The sequence below is a fragment of the Globicephala melas genome, chromosome 4 (genome assembly GCF_963455315.2).
Source record: "Globicephala melas chromosome 4, mGloMel1.2, whole genome shotgun sequence".
Taxonomy (NCBI): Eukaryota; Metazoa; Chordata; class Mammalia; order Artiodactyla; family Delphinidae; genus Globicephala; species Globicephala melas.
This window is the reverse complement of record NC_083317.1, coordinates 99,730,510-99,750,197: the sequence shown is the minus strand read 5'-3', so window position 1 is coordinate 99,750,197 and position 19,688 is coordinate 99,730,510. Positions and strand designations below refer to the sequence as shown.

Here is a 19,688-nt window from a genome sequence, read left to right as displayed (position 1 = left end):
AAAATGCTGAACATAGATCTACCAGTACAAAGTTAGCTGTCTTAGGAATTGAAAACAGGATGTATAATGGTTGGCGACTACAGGGAAGTGAAGTATGAACTTGCCAATGGCCCATAAATTTTGTAGAACATGATAATCACATCCACTTGCCCTTTTGATATACAAAAGGTATATGGCAGGTGTTAATACAGGAAATTTTGTGTCCTTTTTGGAGTTATGTGGTATCATGGGCCACTGGCTTTCAGTAGTCTCTTATAGTAATAAGTATTAGGCCAGTAAACACATAGATGGGTTGATTGAGAAATTTATGTGTTCAGCCTCATTGATATGTTCTAGATATGAAGTATCTTTAGCCAAGAGGTTGCTGGGAGTAGATCCAAGGTCTGAGATATTGATAGTGGAGGCACCAGAGTGAGGAATAACACTATGCTATCATAAAATCAGGGATTAATTTCCTTCTGAGATTTCCAAAAATGATCATCTGGTTCATTTTTCATAATGGCCTTTCCAAATAGGTCTTCCAAATAGGCCCACAGACTCATTGTAGTGAAAGCACTAGGCAGAAAACTATACTGATTGGTTTCAGAGAGACAGAAATTTAGTGAGACAAAAGCAGAGTCTATGGGGTATTTCAGATTCTTACCAATGAAGCTTCTTTGTTACTCTGAAAAAGAAAGGATTGAAAGATGATATGTTTACAGTATAGAATGTAGTCTTGGAATCAATAATACAATGTGCCATTTTTATATCTTCTTTGGAAAAATGCCTCATCAGTCCTTTGCCTATTTTTTAATCAGGTTATTTGTGTTTTTGTTATTGAGTTGTAGAAGTTCTTTATATATTATGAATGATAATTCCTTATCATGTGAATAATTTGCAAATATTTTCTCCTATTGCACAGGCTATCTTTTCATTCTGTTGATTGCTTTCTTTGCTGTGCAGAAGGTTTTTAGTGTGATATAGTCCTACTTGTTTATTTTTTCTTGTGTTGCCTGTCTTTTTGGTGTCACATCCAAGAAATCATTGCCAAGAGCAATGTCAAGAAGGTTTTCTCCTTTATTTTCTTCATGTAGTTTTACCATTTCAGTTCTTACACTTAATTCTTTGGTCTCATTTTCCTCTCCAGTGTTTATCTCAGCCCTCTGCAAACTCCAAAATGTTATTTCTGCTGTGTCCCTACTTCTTTACTTTCATTCATGCCACAAATCTCTGTTATCTGGCTTCAGTTCTCTTTTCCCCTGAAACGAGCATTGTGATATCATAAATATCTTTATTATTAAGAAATATAATGGACACCTTCAGTTTTATCATATCCTTGGGGCATTTTACATTGTATTGTTTCTTTTTGAAATACTTCCGTGTAACCATACATCTGGGGTTCCCTTCTTTTTATTTTTTTTATTGCATTTCTAGTGAAATACTCTTCCTTTTCTCATCTCATATTATATTCAGAGTTTTTATCCATCCTTTCATGATTCAGTTCACATTAATTCTGATGATACACTCATCTGGATAGCCAAACACCACTTTAATGACTGTCAGACTTATGTGTCGAACTAAACACAAAACATCACAGTTAACTGAAGACCAACGTGATTAAAACTGACAACAGTTTGTCTCTTGCTTCTCCTTATGTACATCTTGTCTCAGAGAATAGCATGATCATCTACCACACTCTCAATGCCTAAAACCCAGAATCATCTTTGCATACCTCTTTCCCTCACTTTGCACAATCAGTGGATCTTCAATTCCTGAAATTCAGTTGATTCTACTTCCAAATTATATATATATATATATATTTAACTTTTTATTATATATTGGAGTATAGTTGATTAACAATGTTGTGTTAGTTTCAGGTGTACAGCAAAGTGTTTCAGTTATACATATACATATATCTATTGCTTTTTTCAAATTCTTTCCCCATTTAGGTTGTTACATAATATTGAGCAGAGCTCTCTGTGCTATACAGTAGGTCTTAGTTGGTTATCCATGTTAAATATAGCAGTGTGTACATGTCAATCCCAAACTCCCTAACTATCCCTCCCCCCGACCCTTACCCCTGGACACCATAAGTTCATTCTCTAAGTCTGTGAGTCTGTTTCTATTTTGTAAGTAAGTTCTTTTGTATCATTTTATTTTTAGATTCTGCATATAAGCGATATCATATGATATTTCTCTTTCTCTGTCTGACTTACTTCATTCAGTATGACAATCTCTAGGTTCATCCATGTTGCTGCAAATGGCATTATTTCATTCTTTTTAATGGCTGAGTAATATTCCATTGTATATATGTACCACATCTTCTTTATCCATTCTTCTGTTGATGGAAACAGCTCATGTGTCTTAATATCATCAAAACAAACAACCCAATCAAAAAATGGGCAGAAGACTTAAATAGACTTCTCCAAAGAAGAAGTCTATTTCTCCAAAGAAGACATACAGATGGCCAAGAGACACATGAAAAGATGTTCAACATTGCTAATTATTAGAGAAATTCAAATCAAAACTACAATGAGATGTCACCTCACACCAGTCAGAATGGCCATCATCAAAAAATCCACAAACAATAAATGCTGGAGAGGGTGTGGAGAAAAGGGAACCCTCTTGCACTGTTGGTGGGAATTAAATTGATACAACCACTATGGAAGAACAGTATGGAGGTTCCTTAAAAATCTAAAAGTAGAGCTACCATATTATCCTGCAATCCCACTCCTGGGCATATATCTGGAGAAAAACATGGTGCTGAAGGATACATTCACCCCAACATTCATTGCAGCACCGTTTACAATATCCAAGACAAGGAACCAAATTATATTTTTAAAACTTCCACTTGTCTTCATTTCCTCTGTCACATTTGTAATTCAAATAAAAGTATATTTTCCTTCTGACAACTGAAAATGTCTCTTAACTAACATTTTTCTATATTTCCAAGTCTCTTTTTTCTCTGTGTTGGCTGAGAGTAATTTTTCCAATACATTAAATTCATCATGTCATTCTTTAGCTTAACAATCATAAATAGTTTTCTACTAGTATTAGAAGTAAGCCCAGACTTCTTAGTATGATTGAAAAAGTATGCAACTTAATGGATACATTGTTAAAGGGAAATCACAAAACTCATGGGAAAGGGTGTTTCCAAAGAGCATCCTTGATAGAAGTTACTGGAAAAAATAAATCTCACCAAGTTGAAATTCTTCAATGAAACCAGTAATAGAGTTTGTTTTGGTAAAATGTTATTTCTACACCAAATTTCTCATTTAACTTCAAATGTCATTTTATTTAAGATGGAGGAATTGTCATTTATTCATGTAAAATAGATCAAATTAGAAAGTTTTCCTATTCACTGCTTAATTTTGTTTCAAACTCCTTAAACTTTTAAAATTTACACTATTAGATAGTTTGGGAGCAAATTCACCTTCAATGCTGCCGGCAGATAACAAGTTAATATACAAATGGAAAGTCTCACCCTGCTGGGATACTGTGACATTTTAATACCAACCAAAATATATTGGGGCTTTGGGGATCTTGCAGCATATGAGAAACTTACAAATTTCCAGCACCATCCTAGCCTAATAAAGACAAATTCAAAGAACAAAAGAAATAGAAGAGCCAGTCCATTTTCTTATTTGTAGGAATTTTCTTATTCCTATCAAATTTGACCAGAACTTACAATAATACTGACTTTTAATTAACATTGAAAAACAATTTCTGGAAAAAATATTTTAAAAACAGAAAAATAAAAAAGAAGAACGCAAAGCAATGTTATTCTCACAAAGGGAAATAACTCACATCCTATAAATTCATTAATTTATCCAGACTACCTAGACTGAATTGTTTTGTTTCTTGATTTCCAGAGAAAAAAATAACATTTTATACCATGTTTTAGAGAATGATAGTGCATTCTAAATTATTTCTTTTAGTCATGGAATTAAAATTGGCTATTGAATGGTTATTAAATATGTGAGCTGTTACATTTTAAGACATTTTACTCACAAATTGGTTGGTATAGACATTTTTTGTCCTTAATTTGTGTCCTTGATTACAAATTTCTCATGGAAAAGCATTCACATCTCATATTTTTATAATCCCAGCCCCCGTCTGTCTCCCTGATTGAAGCATAAATGTTTCCTAATTGTCCCCATGTGTAGTCATTCTTCCTCCAGTTTACATCAAAATAATCTTCCTAAAGTTGAGCTCTAATCCCTACTTCCCTACTGTGGGTGAAATAGAGAAGATCTAAATGCCATCACCTAACTCGGTGTACTATTTAAGGTCCATGCCGTTTCCCCAGAGATAAACTGTAGGCAGGGAATCAATACAGATGAAATCAGCCTAAATTCACAGTTAGAGTCCTTGACAAGCCTAGCACCAGTCTGAAGTGACCAAGTGGAGAATTAGTCACACAAGGGAATTAGCTCAGTAGGTACCTCAAAGAGCCTATATAAGTAATTTTGGATTCCAAGAACTTTAGAGTAAGCTGCCTTCAATTGTGTCCAGCTGTATTAGTCTCTACAATATCACATTAAAGCAGGCATGGGATTTTTCCAAAGTTAGAAGATTTCTGTAATTCATTTCTCTGTGGCTGTGTAACAGTTTGTGAGGCAGCATGGAGAAGTCTGCCAAAAAACAGAAGCAGCCGCAGTGAATTGAGATTTTATGCTTTAAAGGAATCTCCTGACTTCCTTCTCAAAAAATTAAAAATACACATAGGGTTTCCCTGGTGGTGCAGTGGTTGGGAGTCTGCCTGCCAATGCAGGGGATACGGGTTCGTGTCCCGGTCTGGGAAGATCCCACATACCGTGGGGCTGCCAGGCCCGTGAGCCATGGCCACTGGGCCTGCGCGTCCAGAGCCTGTGCTCTGCAACGGGAGAGGCCACAACAGTGACAGGCCCATATACCACAAAAAATAATAATAATAATAATACACATAATCATCTATGGATAATGGCTAGATTTTTTCACCCTCTTTAAAAGTCTTGTATGACTTTCACCATAACTCTAAATGTGTGTTGTGATTTCGTTAAAGTGAACAGGTAGTATTCCTGATGTAGTCTCTGATATTCACTACCTCCACATTTTCAAATACATGCTACATATATGAACTTTGGTACAACACTTGGAATATAACACATATTTATTGATGACTCTAAATAGCCTTTCTCAACCAGGGTTCTGAGAAAACTAAGCGCTACTAACTTTTTCTCAGTTCTCCCAAGGAAGGTACATAGCTAGTGCCATCTAGATGCATAAAAGATGAGTTAATTTATTATACACAATGAATGCCTCAAGCATTAGGGAAATTGTGTCATGCAAACTCAGTTGAGAAGGTCTGTTTTTGAAATCAAATTAAATGCAACTTGAGCACCAATTTTCAAAAACAGAAGAGAAATCTAATGTCAGCTATTTTGATCCTTCTTTAGGTCTACACAGGTGGACTCTTTGGAGACACTAGGGTTTACCAGATGTCACTGCAGCTGCATTTTTTTCCCCTGCAGTCATGCATACTGCCATCAAAAACTCTTGGTGGTCATGCTCCATCTGAAGTGTTATTTATTTATTTTTTGATTATAGTAAAACATAAGACCTACTCTCTTAACGAATTTTTAAACACACAATACTATGGACACATTTTGTTAAACATAGGCACAATGTTGTATAGGCACAATGTACATTTGGAACTGATCTCCAAAACTTATTCATCTTGTATAACTGAAACTTTGTACCCATTGAATAGCAACTCTCCATTTCCTCCTTCCCACAGCCCCTGGCACTATTCTACTCTCTGTTTATATAGGTTTGACTACTTTAGGTATCTCATGTAAGTGGAATCATGCAGTATTCATTTCTGTGACAAATAACCCAGTTTAAAAAATGCCAAAGGCCTCGAATCGACATTTCCAAAAGACATACAAATGGCCAACAAGCATATGATAAGATGCTCAATATCACTACTAATCAGGGAAATGCAAATCAAAACCACAGTGAAATAACACCTCACACCTATTAGGATGGCTAGTGTCAAAAAAAATAAAAAAAGATAACAAGTGTTTGTGAGGATGTGGAGAAATTAAAATCATTGTGAACTATTGGTGGGACTGTAAAATTGTGCAACTGCTAAAGAAAACAATATGAAGTTTCCTCAAAAATTTAAAAATAGGACTACCATATTATGCAGCAATTCCACTTCTGAATACATATGTAAAAGAATTGAAATGAGGATCTTGAGAAGATATCTGTACTCCCATGTTCATTGCAGTGTTATCCACAATAGGCAAGATATGGAAACAACCTAAATATTCATCAGTAGATGAATGGATAAAAAAATGTGGCATATCTATATGCAATGGACTATTATTCAGCCTAAAAAAGAAGGAAATCCTGCCACATGTAACAATATGGATGAATGTGGAGGACATTACGCTAAGTAAAATAAACCAGTCAGTGAAGTGCTTTTTAATTCTTGACCTAGCCAGTGGACTATGCTGGCTTCTCTGCTGCCCCTTGCCATGTTGAGCTACAAGTGGCTTTTTTGTATCTTTTAAGGCCATGAATCTTGCTGACTATTCACCATGGAAATACTGTCTCCTTAAAGATACTCCTTAAAGGGAATTTCCTTGTTGTCCAGTGGTTAGGACTCAGTGCTTTCACTGCCACATGGTGCAGCCAAGAAAAAAAAGAAAGATTATTTTTAGAAGTGCTCCATTCTATAAACCTGTGAACCATAAATGACTTGAAATCTTTGTCTTATAGGATTCAATGCTAGCAAAAAATCAAGTTTCTTTCTCTTGTTCATCAAAAGCCTCATTTCCTTTCTCCAGCTACTTAGTTGTTTTATTCCCTCCATGAACCTAGACTCTAAAAGCAATAGGGCTTATTTAGGAGCTTCCTTCAGGATGATTTACTAGGTCTTCACAGTTTTTCCTTTCTGGCTTTGAATAAAAAAATATTGTTTACTCCTATTGTGGGTAGATAAATCTTTTCAACTTGAGTAATTCATCCTAAGAGGTAGGCTCTCTCTTTTATACATAATACAGCACAAATGCTCAAAACTTTTGAGTTGAAAAAATACATAAGAAATTGCAAAATGCTTGATGATATCTGAAATAGAGTTCAGAGCTGAATTATTATCTTAATTTACCAAGCTGACCCCAGGGATGTGTTGGGCATTACCACATTGAAAGCAGCTTGGTTTATTTTGTGGGGGTTGGGGGGGGAGCGTGTTGGGTTATTTTTTTTGTTTTTTAAGCAGCTTGTTTTTCACTTAAGTTCAGAAATGTTGCCTGATCCTTCTTTGAGTCTAACTTTGACAGCTAACATGAAACATACTGCTCATTATTTAGCTAACATGAAACATGCTGCTCACTATTTAGCTTTTGTTTTCACTTCATTCTGTATTTGTGAAACTTGGTTCCATTTTCCATGCCATTATTTATGAAAGTTTAGAAAACACTTCTGGTATCCTAGGTTTCTTTAGGTAAGCACCCTTCTTAATTTGATTAATTCTTGGGACTGTTTTCTTCTGGCATTCACACTGAAGCAGTTCTATCCTTAGATTTATTCTCAATCTTGAAGTATTAAAATCCAGTTGTAGGGACTGTGTTTATTCACTCCTGTATTACCAGTGTCCATTTCAGTACCTGGTAGAAATATGTTTAGTTTGCATTTCATGGTAACAAAATTTTCCCCTCTCTCTAAAAGCCATTATTTACATTTTTAGATTTAATTACTTTTTATCGTTTAAATAACCAATTTAACTTAACATTAAGAAAAAGTAAATAATCTGAGGAATTTGTTGGTTCAAGGGCAGAACAGTTTCAACCTTGACAGTGTCAGGAGATGATACATAACATGGGAGAACTTTTTTTTTTTATGAGAGACACAACTAATATACGGAGAAAACAGGGACATCTAAGACATAAAAATGTACCTATAGCATAGACATTGAATAAGGCAAAAAATTTGGACAGAAGGTGTATGTTTAAACCAACAAATAGAGAAAATCATTTCATGAGCTATCATCAGTTATTAAATTTTAGCAGGTGTTCATTATAGAATGGTATTTTGTCCCACACTACATCATGTAGAAATCTGAAATTTGTCTTTTTGTGTTGGCACCTTAGGTGGACAAAATTTATGTTCCAAAATAATGATTTATGTATTGATGATCTCAAATGCTGGTAAGGAAGTGGAGCAACAGGAACTTTCATTCATTGCTGGTTGGAATGCTAAATGATGTAGCCACCTTGGAAGACAGTTTGCTGGTGGCTTACAAAACTAAATTTATCAAGAATAAATTATGATGAAATAGATATTCTAAATAGACTGGATATTAGTAAAGATATTGAATCAGTAGTCAAAACAAAGCAAAAAGTCCAGGATGAGATGACTTCACTGGTGAATTCTACCAAACATTCAGAAAATAATTAATACATATCCTTTTCAAACTCTTCCAAAAAAATAGAAAAGGAGGGAGCTCTTCCAAACTCACTTTATGAGGCCAGTATTACCCTGATACCAAAACCAGACAAGTATGCCACAAGAAAAGAAAATTACAAGCCAATATCCTTGAACATAGATGTAAAATTTCTCAACAATTGTCAACAAACTGAATTCAACAGTACAGTAAAAGGATCATACACCATGATCAAGTGGGTTTTATTCCAGAAATGCAAGGATGATTCAACATCTGCAAATCAGTCAATATGATACATCACATTAACAAAATGAAGGATAAAAACCATATGATCATTTCAATAGATGCAGAAAAAGCATTTGACAAAATGCAACATCCACTTTTGAAAAAATTCTCCTCAACAAAGCAAGTATAGAGTGAATGTACCCCAACATAATAAAGGCCATATATGACAACCCTCAGCTAACTCAATGGTGAAAAGCTGAAAGTTTTTCCTCTAAGATCAGGAACAAGATGAGGGTGCACACTCTTGTCACTTTCATTTAACACAATACTGAAAGTCCTAGCCATAGCAATTAGGCAAGAAAAGAAATAAAAGGCATTCAAATTGGAAAGGAAGAAGTAAAACTATTACTATTTGCAGATGGCATGATATTATACATGGAAAACCCTACACACTCTGTGAAAAACTATTAGAATGAATAAATTCTGTAAACTTTCAGGATACACAATCAATTCACAAAAATCTGTTGTATTTCTATGCACTAATAAGGGATTATCAGAAAGAGAATTTAAGCAAACAATTCCATTTACAATTGCTTCAAAAAGAATAAAATACCTCAGAAAAATTTAACCAAGGAGGTAAAAGACCTGTATATTGAAAACTACAAGACATTAATAAAAGAAATTAAAGAAGACACAAATAAATGGGAAGATATTCTGTAATCATGGATTGGAAAAGTCAGTGCTGTTAAAATGTCTATACTGCCCAAAATAATCTTTGTATTCAATGCAATTCCTATCAAAATTCCAATGGCATTTTTCACAGAAATAGAATAAGTTATTCTAAAATTTGTATGGGATTACAAAAGACCCCAAAGAGCCCAAGTAATCTTGAGAAAGAAGAACAAAGCTAGAGGTGTCATGCTCCTTGACTTCAAACTATATCCCAAAGCTACAGAAACTAAAACACTATGGTATTGGCACAAAAACAGACACATAGATCAATGGAACAGAATAGAAAGCCCAGATATAAACAGGAGACAAGTATATACAATGAGGAAAGGACAGTCTCTTTAATAAATGGTGCTGACAAACTGGACAGTCACATGTAAAATAATGAAACTTGACTACTTTCTTACCCCATGCACAAAGACCAACCCACGATGCATTAAAGACTTAAACATAAGAGCTGAAATCATAAAACTCCTAAAAGAAAACATAGGCTGTAAGCTCCTTCACATAGATCTTGGTGATAATTTTTTGAATCTGATACCAAAAGCAAAAGCTACAGAAGCAAAGATCAATAGTGGGATTACATCAAACTTAAAAGCTGCTGCACAGCTAAAGAAACTATCAACAAAATATAAAAAAGCAACTTGCTGAATGGGAGAAAATAATTGCAAATCACATATCTGATGAGGAACTGATATCCAAAATATATAAAGAACTCATACAACTCAACAGCATAAAAACAAACAAGCGGATTAAAAAATGACAGAAGATCTGAATAGACATTTTTCCAAAGAAGACCTACAGATGGCCAACAGGAACATGAAAAGGTGCTCAACATCACTAATCATCAGGGAAATACAAATCAGAGCTACAATATTATGTCACCTTACAACTGTTAAAATTGCTATTATCAAAAAGACAAGGAGCAACAAGTATTGGCAAGGATGGAAGAAAAAAGAACCCTTGTACACTGTTAGTGGGAATGTAAATTGGTTCACTTGGAACCAATTTGTATGGAAACTATGGAACTATGGAAACTATGGAAAACACTATGGAAATTCCTCTAAAATAAAAATAGAACTACTATATGATCCAGCAGTTCTACTTCTTGGTATTTATCCACAGAAAATGAAAACACTAAGATGAAAAGATATGTGCAACATTTTTGACAAGAGCCAAGATATGGAAACTACTTAAGTGTCCACTGATGTATGAACAAATAAATTGTTTTATATATATTTATATATATATGGAATAGAATATTGTTAAGTCATAAAAAAGAATGAAATCTTGCTACTTGAACAACATCGATGGATCTTGAGGGCATTAAGGCAAGAAAAATAAGCCAGACAAAGACAAATACCATATGATCTCTCTGATATGTAAAATCAAAACCAAAACAGAAACAAACAAGAAAAACAAGCTGCGAGATACAGAGAACAGATTAGTGGTTGCCAGAAGTGGGGGCTTGCCAGTGGGAAGAATGGGTAAAAGATATTGAAAGGTTAAAAGAACTAAAAATACTCTTATTATATGATCCAATAATCCTGGTCCTTAATATTTATTCCAAGGAGTTGAAAATCTATGTCTACATTTAAAAGTGACATGTGGATATTACAGCACCTTTATTCATAATTGCCAAAATCTGGAAGCAACCCCGATGTCCTTCATAGCTGAATAGATTTTTAAAAATTGTGGTACATGTAGACAATGGAATATTACTCAGTACTAAAAATAAATGAAATTTTCTAAAAGGAAATTTCTAAAAAGAAATGAACTATCAAGCCACGAAAAGACATAGAGGAATCTTAAATGCATGTTACTAAGTGAAAGAAGCTAATCTGAAAAGGCTACACACTGTGTGATCCCAAATATATGACATTCTGGAAAAACCGAAATTATGGAGACAATAAAAAGAGCAATGGTTGCCAAGGGTTGGGGCTGAGATGAGATGAATAGGTAGACCACAAAGAATTTTTAGGGTAGTGAAAATACTCTGTATGATACCATAAATTTGAACACATGTCATTACACATTTGTCCAAACCCACAGAATGTACAAAAAGAGTGAAAAGAAATGTAAACTATGGACTTTGGGGGATTATGATGCATCAATGTAGATTCATCATTTGTAAATGTACTGCTCTGGTGGGAGATATCGATCATGCAGGAGGCTTTGAATGTGTGGAGGCAGGGCATATGTGAGAAATCTTTTTACTCTTCCTTAAATTTTTCTGTGAACCTAAAACTGCTGTTAAAAAAAATAGTCAATTAAAAAAATTAGTGTGGCCTTGAATAAAGACCTCTATTTATTTTAGATGAAACTTTAAATTAAGTTGTTTAAAACTTCTTTATCCTTTCCATTTTTTTCCCACCATCAATTAATCACTGACATAGTCCTTCAATGTTTATTTTACTTTATTTGAAATTATCTAATTTGTTTTCATTTAAACATGTTTAAAATTATTTTATTTTCCTGTGGAGTTGGATCTTTTATGTTTACATCCCACCCTTTTTATCGTGGGCAAAACTTAATCTATTTGATTTGCTGTTAATATAGCTATACAACCCTTCATTTGATAATATTTGCAGTCAAATGTTCTGTCACTGAGCTATACCCCCTTGTTTAATGATATTCATTAGCTCACTATTCATTTGACTTCACTTCTCAAGGTCCTTGTATTTCTTGAAATGACAAATATCTATATTTTCTTAAAATTCAGTCTGGCAGTCTTTAACTGGAAAGTTTATTGAATTTATTGTGATATTTTAGATATATTTGGACTTATCTGTTCCATATATTGTATTCTTTCAATTCTTTTTATTCCTTTGTTGCTTCTTCTTCCTGTCATCCTTTGTTTCAATTTTCTAGATATTTTTTCTTTGTTACATTTTCCCCCTTTATTCTTTTAGAGAGGAGAATTATGTTCTTCATGTCTATAACTTTAATAATAATTTGAATAGTAATCTTAATAAAATCTAAAGTTAATCAGCATCTTTAACTTCTTTTTGAACAATAAAAATATAAATTTAATATAATGCACAATGGATAAAATAATTACAATGATCCTCCTCTAACTTTTAATCTGTTGTTGTTCAGTAATCTAGTTCTAATCTGCTTTCAACCCAACAATTAGACATTAACATTAATTTATACTGTAAATATTGGATCAGTTTCACTATATTATTTACAATATTTACAGTCATCTGTCATTCTTAAATGTTCATTCTTTCATCTGAGAACATTCTTCTTCCTAAATGCATTCCTTAGAATTTCCTTTATTGTATGTATTTTGGTGGTACAGTTTGTTCTCCTGAGAATGGTTTTTATTTCATCCTCTTTCTTGAAATACAATGCACTATTGTCACAGGTTGAGTTGGCCAAAACACAAACTCTGATATACAGATAAGTGTACAATAGTATTGTTAGGAATTCTGGAGTTAACACCTGTGAGAGGAAAGGGAAGAAAACAGGATTAAGGAATGGGAGAAGTCAAGCTTCAGTGGAAGCTTCAGTCAACCTTAGAGAAGCTAGAATGGTGGAATGCCCCTTCAGAGCTACTTCTAGTTGATGGGATACCAAGATTTTGAACCTTGGCTATGTTCTGCACGAGAAAGAAGCTGTGACCTCAGTAAAGCAGCTTTCATCAGCTGAGACAATGCCCAAAGGGGACTCAAAGCTGTCTTCCTGAAGCATTCTCAGGAGCTGGTATGATAAATCCTTTATTCTTGAAGAGGGATCTCCACAATTCTTTTCAGTGACCTCTCACAATTGTGCATAAAATTTTACGTTAACAATTGTTTTCTACTATTACATAGAACGATGTGATGGATTTTTTGTTTTGTTTGGAATCATAGAACAATGATTCCATTGTATTCTGGCTTCTACTCTTGCTCTTGAGAAAAGAGAAATCCATCTAACTGTTTTATTCTAATGGACTTACTCTTTGTCTCTGGCTACTTTTAAAATTCCCTCTCTCTTTCTCACTCTCTTTCAGAAAACTATTTTTTATGTGTGTGTTCTGCAGTTGCATTATGATGTTACTTGCTGGGGAATATTTTCATTTATCTTGAAAGCAATTTGGAGAGCTTTCTAGATATAAGTATTTGTGGGTTTTATTTTCCTTTTTCACAATTACAGAAACATTTAAGCAATTGTCTGAATTTTTTACTTATTGTTTCATGTTTTCTCTCTGTTATAGTCTTCTGCAACTCCAAATATACATGGTAAAACGAACTCTATCTTGATATTTTTTATGATGCCTTTCTTATTTTCCTTAGCTTTGTCTTTTGGATTGCATTCTGCATAGTTGATTTTGTTCTATCTTCTTTTCATTAGTTCTCTTTAGCTGGGTTTATTTATTGTTTAGTCCATCCATAGAGTTTTTAACTTAAATTATTATTTATTTCCAAAAGTTCTATTTTATTTGGCAAAGCTGATTTGTTTTCTGTTGTTCCATGTCATTTTTTTTCTCTTTTAGTTTTCAAAACAATATGCATGGTTACTTTATATTCTGTGTCTGGTAAATCTTATATCTAATTTTGATATGAACTTGTGAACGTTTCTCTACCTTGTCTGCTAGCTTTGATACATGGGAGCATCATTCCATGGAATGCTTGATAAATTAATTGTGAGCTGTCTCACAGTTTTCCTTAGAACTTTTTGGAATTTTTTTGAAGTGTAGATTGAAGTACAGTTTCTTTAGAGAGCATCTGCCTTGTTTCTGCTAGTCAACTAAGTGGTACATTAAATCAAAATCTGTTATTTTTTCAGACGGCATAGTTAGCGTGAATTTGGATTTTAAACACTGAAAATGATGATTCTGTGTTTGCAAGTTCCCAGGGAAGATCTTTCCCATCAACTCAACATCATGTTTATGAAGAATGATTGTCCTTCAAAGTGGGATTTATTTGTCATTTATCTTTACACTGAGACTGTAACTATTTAAGGTCTCAACTTTATACCCGGTCTCACTTTAAATTGGAATATGTTATTATATTTCTAATATTGGGAATAGACTCTACATCCTGTTCTTAATATTCTGTGCAGTCCCCAAATTAGAAGCTTACAACTCCCAGGTTTTGGCAAAAACATGGTTTTGGCTCCTAAATGCTTTCTAAGTTTCCTGTATTCATTTTGTTTCTGAGATCTATGAATTCATTATTTTAAATGTTCAGTGATTCATTTTTAAAAAGTACACACACACAGACACACACACACACATATCTATCTACATATTCTAATTTTAGATATTTCAGTAAGAATGATAATCCAGTTATCTAATCAACTGTTTTTGCACACATCAATAAATATCAATATAAATATCGATCTAAATCCTTCAAATATCCTTGAAATTATCATTTTATGGATGAAACAAAATATTTGTTTATTTTGTCAAATAATATGATGACCTTCATCAGACTTTCCAAATACTAATTCAAATATCTCCTTATATAATTCACTGAGAATCACTGATTTTTAGGTTACCTCTTTAAAATTTTCTAAATTCTAAAAAACAAAAAGTATTAGTTTCAATTATGCTGATAGTCTAATAATACATATTATAAATTATTAACAAACATGAAGCCATTACATAATGAAGTTCAGAAACTAGCTTTAAGATGATTGTGGGAGTATGATAAATTTGACATGGAAATCCAAAATTCTCAAAATAGCAGTGTATCCTTCTAGCTTTATATATTTGGCCTAAGATAAAATAAAGAGAATTCACACTAAGTTATGTAATAAAGCATAAGTAATTACCATTTCACACTTCTCAAAATTATGTAAAATTTGTAAAAATATGTGTATAGTTAGGGTGATGTTTATATTTAAAAATAGTAATAGGAAAAAAATTCAAAATAATAACAGTGTCTTTATTTCAATATTCTCACTCTTAAATTCAGATTATTGAACTATGCATCAAATTTTAAAGTAACTCTAAATAATGGAAAGAATGAAGTACAAAGAAATAAGAAATTTTAAGAATACCATGCTGCAGTGTCCTATGCTATGAGGAAACTCTAGATTGAACTCTAAGAAGTCAAGAAATGTGATGAATAAGGTATTGTCATTCTGACCTCCATCTTCTTCAGAAGAAACAGCTAGACATTTACATCATGATATTTCTGCTTTATACTGTGATAGTATTTTGCTTCATCCTTCGTTCATGAGTCATGTCCAAAATGGCAGAGCTACTTAACACTTTCACTAGATAGCTATAACCTTTGAAAATTACTTCTGTCTCATGAAGATATATAAAAATTCAAATAGGAGACAGATTTTAGAAATTCTAGTAAGAAAATATTGCAAACAAGCGATTTGAAATTCCAAATACTTTTGTCGTGTAGAGTTTGGCTGCAGTCAAATCTTGAAAAGACTGTTGTAAATGCATGAGGAATGTTGGTAACTCATGTAAGCAGAAAGTAGGAACTGCAGTGAGCAGAGCTCTTCCTCTGAAAGGCAGCTGTACTGTGTGGTAGTTTATGTTGTAAAGTCACGATATTAAGTTAGATGAGGGGTATCTCAACTAGTATATGGAGAATAAATCTAGGGAATCTAAAGGCAGGAAATTTTAAAGTTTGAAGAAGCATGTATGTAGACAGTAGTGTTAGGAATTTATACTAACACATAACTGGAATTCAGAGAAAGGCTCCAGTCTGTGGAGGGGAAGGTAGAATTAGCAAAAATAAGGCCTAAAATGTACTTGCATATAACAGATTACTGTGGTAGAAACTTGCTGTCAGGAGTAGAAAACAGTATCCAATAAACCAGAGTGTAAGGTGGGAATGGGATTACAGAAATAGAACAAAAGCCCAATAATCAGAATTGAGGTATAAAGAGCAAAATTATATTAGCGTACAGATTGCTGATTTTTAGCATTAGTCCCTATTGGGCTGGAGAAAGATACCAAAATGAAAGCCTGTAGAACCAAAAGCAGTATATTTGAGTGAAATGGTGAAGTATAAGACAACAGGGCATGATGGGAACTGAATGAACCCCAGGGTGCATGCCTCACAGGAAGGGGCAGCATGTAGGCCCCGTAGACAGGTCTTTTTTTTTTTTTTCGTAAAGAAAATATCTACCTTGTTTTTTCTTCATACATCTTATGACAATTTAATTTTGACAGTTAAGTTATTTTTTTCAGGCTCAATTCTCTTCTACTCAGTTCCCACTTTGTTTCCTCTAAACTAGAGATTGTCATCTTGCTTCTTTTTAGGGTCATGGATGTTTTACTGATGGCAGAGACTGGAAAGAGGCTCGTTCTAGAGCTGAGTACCAAGGGGACTTAGATGTGGAGAAAGCCAGCATTCAAAGCCTGCAAATGCAGCCATGCCTGAAAAAAAAGCGCTTATGTCTATTTAATGTTTTAAATTTGGAAGATCACTATTATAAGACACAAACTATTTAATCATCTCTAAGTCCTTTTGTGGTAAATAGTGTTCTTACCATTTTTAGCAAACAAGAAATTTGAAGTTCAGAAGTTGAAGTGACTGATTCGGATCTTACAGGCAGCAAATGAAAGGCTGGGCTCAGCTCAGTGCTTTCAAACACTGCCGAGTTCTCCGTGTGCTCCTACACACTGACCTCTCAGAGGCAGGCAGAGGAAGAGTTACCCTATAGCATCCTGAATCACAATGATTTCTCCTGTGAATAGCAGAATCTCCTCTCAAACTGGCCTAAATCACAGGACTTTTATTGCGTCACATAATTATGGCTCTGATTCCATTTCTTTCGGAGGGATTATATTGACTTCAGCTTCCTTTTTAGGTTGGCTTTATCGTCAGGTAACTTCCTTTATGGTTGCAGGATGGCTATTGAGCAACTCAGGCAACACGCTCCCACATTCACCCCTAGGAAGAGAGATAAACTGTAACGATCACAAATTACCATGGCTCCATAGGCAAAATTCTCTGAACATTTTATGGGTTGAAAATGGCTTAAATCAGTATACATCTGAGCCAAATGCAGGCAAGAGGAATGAATAGACTAATCAAGTCACGCTACCGGGTAGAACAGAGTCAATTCCCAAAATTTAATTGCTGCTATATAATGCAGGATGTGTGAAATGGAGCTTGGAATGTCCATTTCAATAAGCACAATGGGTCCCTACAGCATGAAGCAGGCACATTTTGGCTGATGTGCATAGCCCCTGGTTTTGTTATAAGCATGGTTACTTCTTGGTAAAAGTAGCATTTTCTGTATTTCAGAAGTCTTTTAGCCTTGAAGCTATCCCAGAATTCAGAGATTTCCTTCTTTTGACTAGAGTCACATTTAACCTAGGATTCAATAAGTATTTTTCAGTCAGACTTATTGAAAAACCATCAGCTATTCTGGACTCATATTAATCACCCCAAGAGTTGCTGCCCTGTGCTATTTGAAAAGAAATAGATCTCACTTTCCAAACCAAGATCAAAGCAATTTAGGAAGATATCCATGCAATTAAATTCAACAAATATTTACTGAATAACACTTTGCTTCAGCAGTTGGTGATGACTCACACATTCCTTTTGCACTGTGTTAATATATTTATATGCATTTCTTGTTGCACTTGTTGATTGCTCAGTAAATAGTTTTTGTTTGTCTGTTTATTTGTTGTACCTGTATTTATAGATTTTTATCTTTCAACCTGGATTTAACCAGGCTTAGAAAATACCCTTCCTCCTCACCAATATCCTAAACATAGTACTCTTCCTCTGACAAAAAAGCAGAAATCTTACTGAATACACAGAAAGGTAGCATTAGAGGGATTGGATGTATGTTCAAGAAATGGGGTTCAGGGTGAAAATCTTGTCCTTTACCGATCTCTTGTCAAAGCTTTAACTTTTCTGCACATGCACTCCAGGCTTGATCCAAATGCCTTATGTGTCAATATCAATAATATTTCCTTGAAAAATAATCTGGACCTTTTCTTTTTCTGTCCTGAAGTGGTTGAGATAGTGCATTTCTGGATATTAACAATGCAAGAATCTTTGCTGCCCTTTTTCTTTGCCATTTAGCCCAGTTCCACCTTAGTACATTGAGAGAGAAATGGGATTTTATTTAGAATTCTTCAGTTTCAACATCACTAATAGTAGAGATCTATAAACCTTCAGGAAGGGAATGTGCAAACTTAACATTTTTTGTTTTGCTGGGGGAAGAGGATATAATATTTTTTATTTTGCTCAAATATTCCTGAGTATCGTTCAGTTTTTTTAAACAATAAATAAGCAAAGATGCCCTCAAAGCAATTAAAGGCTAACAAGCTAAATACGCTGTTTGCAGTTTTTACTTAAAGGCTCTGGAAAGCATAAAAACATTATATATGGGGCAAAGAAATAAACACTTTATAATCTTGGAATATTTTCCATGGTGTAAAAGCAGAGAATTTATCACTCTTTTCCAAGGTAATTTATATTTCATAGATCTCAAGAGAAGAAGAGAAGTTGAAACACTAATGAAGAATTTAAAAGTCCAGAAAAATAGTATATTAGTCCAGAGTTGCCCTTTTTTGGTTTTAAAGGAGTTATTTTTTGCTTTGCCTTCAACTACATAAAATTTGATTTGGCATTTAAACTTTAAATAAATAAACTAGCTTTACAAATTAGAAATACATTTTAACAAATAGGATTTTAAAATGTCATAAGATCCATCATAAGATTAAATACTATCCTGAGAAATATGGAATAGATTCTTATAGCACAAATGAGAGTAACTAATATGAATTACAAAAATAAAATTTTCACCTATTATGAGCAAGGTATTGTAGTAAGGTTTTTATAGAAATTGCCTAGTTAAAACCTCTCCACAACCTCATATGGCAAGTATAATAATTCCTATGTAGCACTACTTAGATGTATTCAATTTCTTAGGAGACATAATCCCCTTTTATATAGACACATGTTTTGTTTAATTAGTAATATGATTAGTCACTAGTGGTGTGGTAGCAAATAAGACCCTCTCCCAATAGCATGTGAGAGGATAACAAATTTTCAGTACAGTGATGACCTCTGTGCTTTTATTTGACTGATTATGGTTTGGAATGGAGGGCAAGAACTAATTTTTAATAATCAACTGATAGGATTATTAGATAGGACAGAGAAAGACAGGAGACGATGACTTGCAGAGAAAAGATCTTGGTGAATAAGAAGGAAGCCACGAAATAGCAATTTGAGTAAGATTTTTCTGTGTGGTGTGTAACATGAAACCTGGTCACATATCCCCACAGTCTCTTCAGTAAACTAAGCACTCTTGTTAATGTATGAAGGAGCTGGATCTATTTTATGGGTAGAATACTAACAATTGATATTTAGTGAATTCTTATCCTGAGTCAAATATATGATCA

The 19,688-nt window shown here is 33.8% G+C and overlaps 1 long non-coding RNA gene across 1 annotated transcript in view; it reads left to right on the top strand.

Annotated features, from left to right (window-relative positions):
• Nucleotides 1-19,688, top strand: part of LOC138842660 (uncharacterized) — a 373,402-nt gene that overhangs the window by 341,770 nt on the left and 11,944 nt on the right. The gene's annotated exons all lie outside the window — the stretch shown is intronic.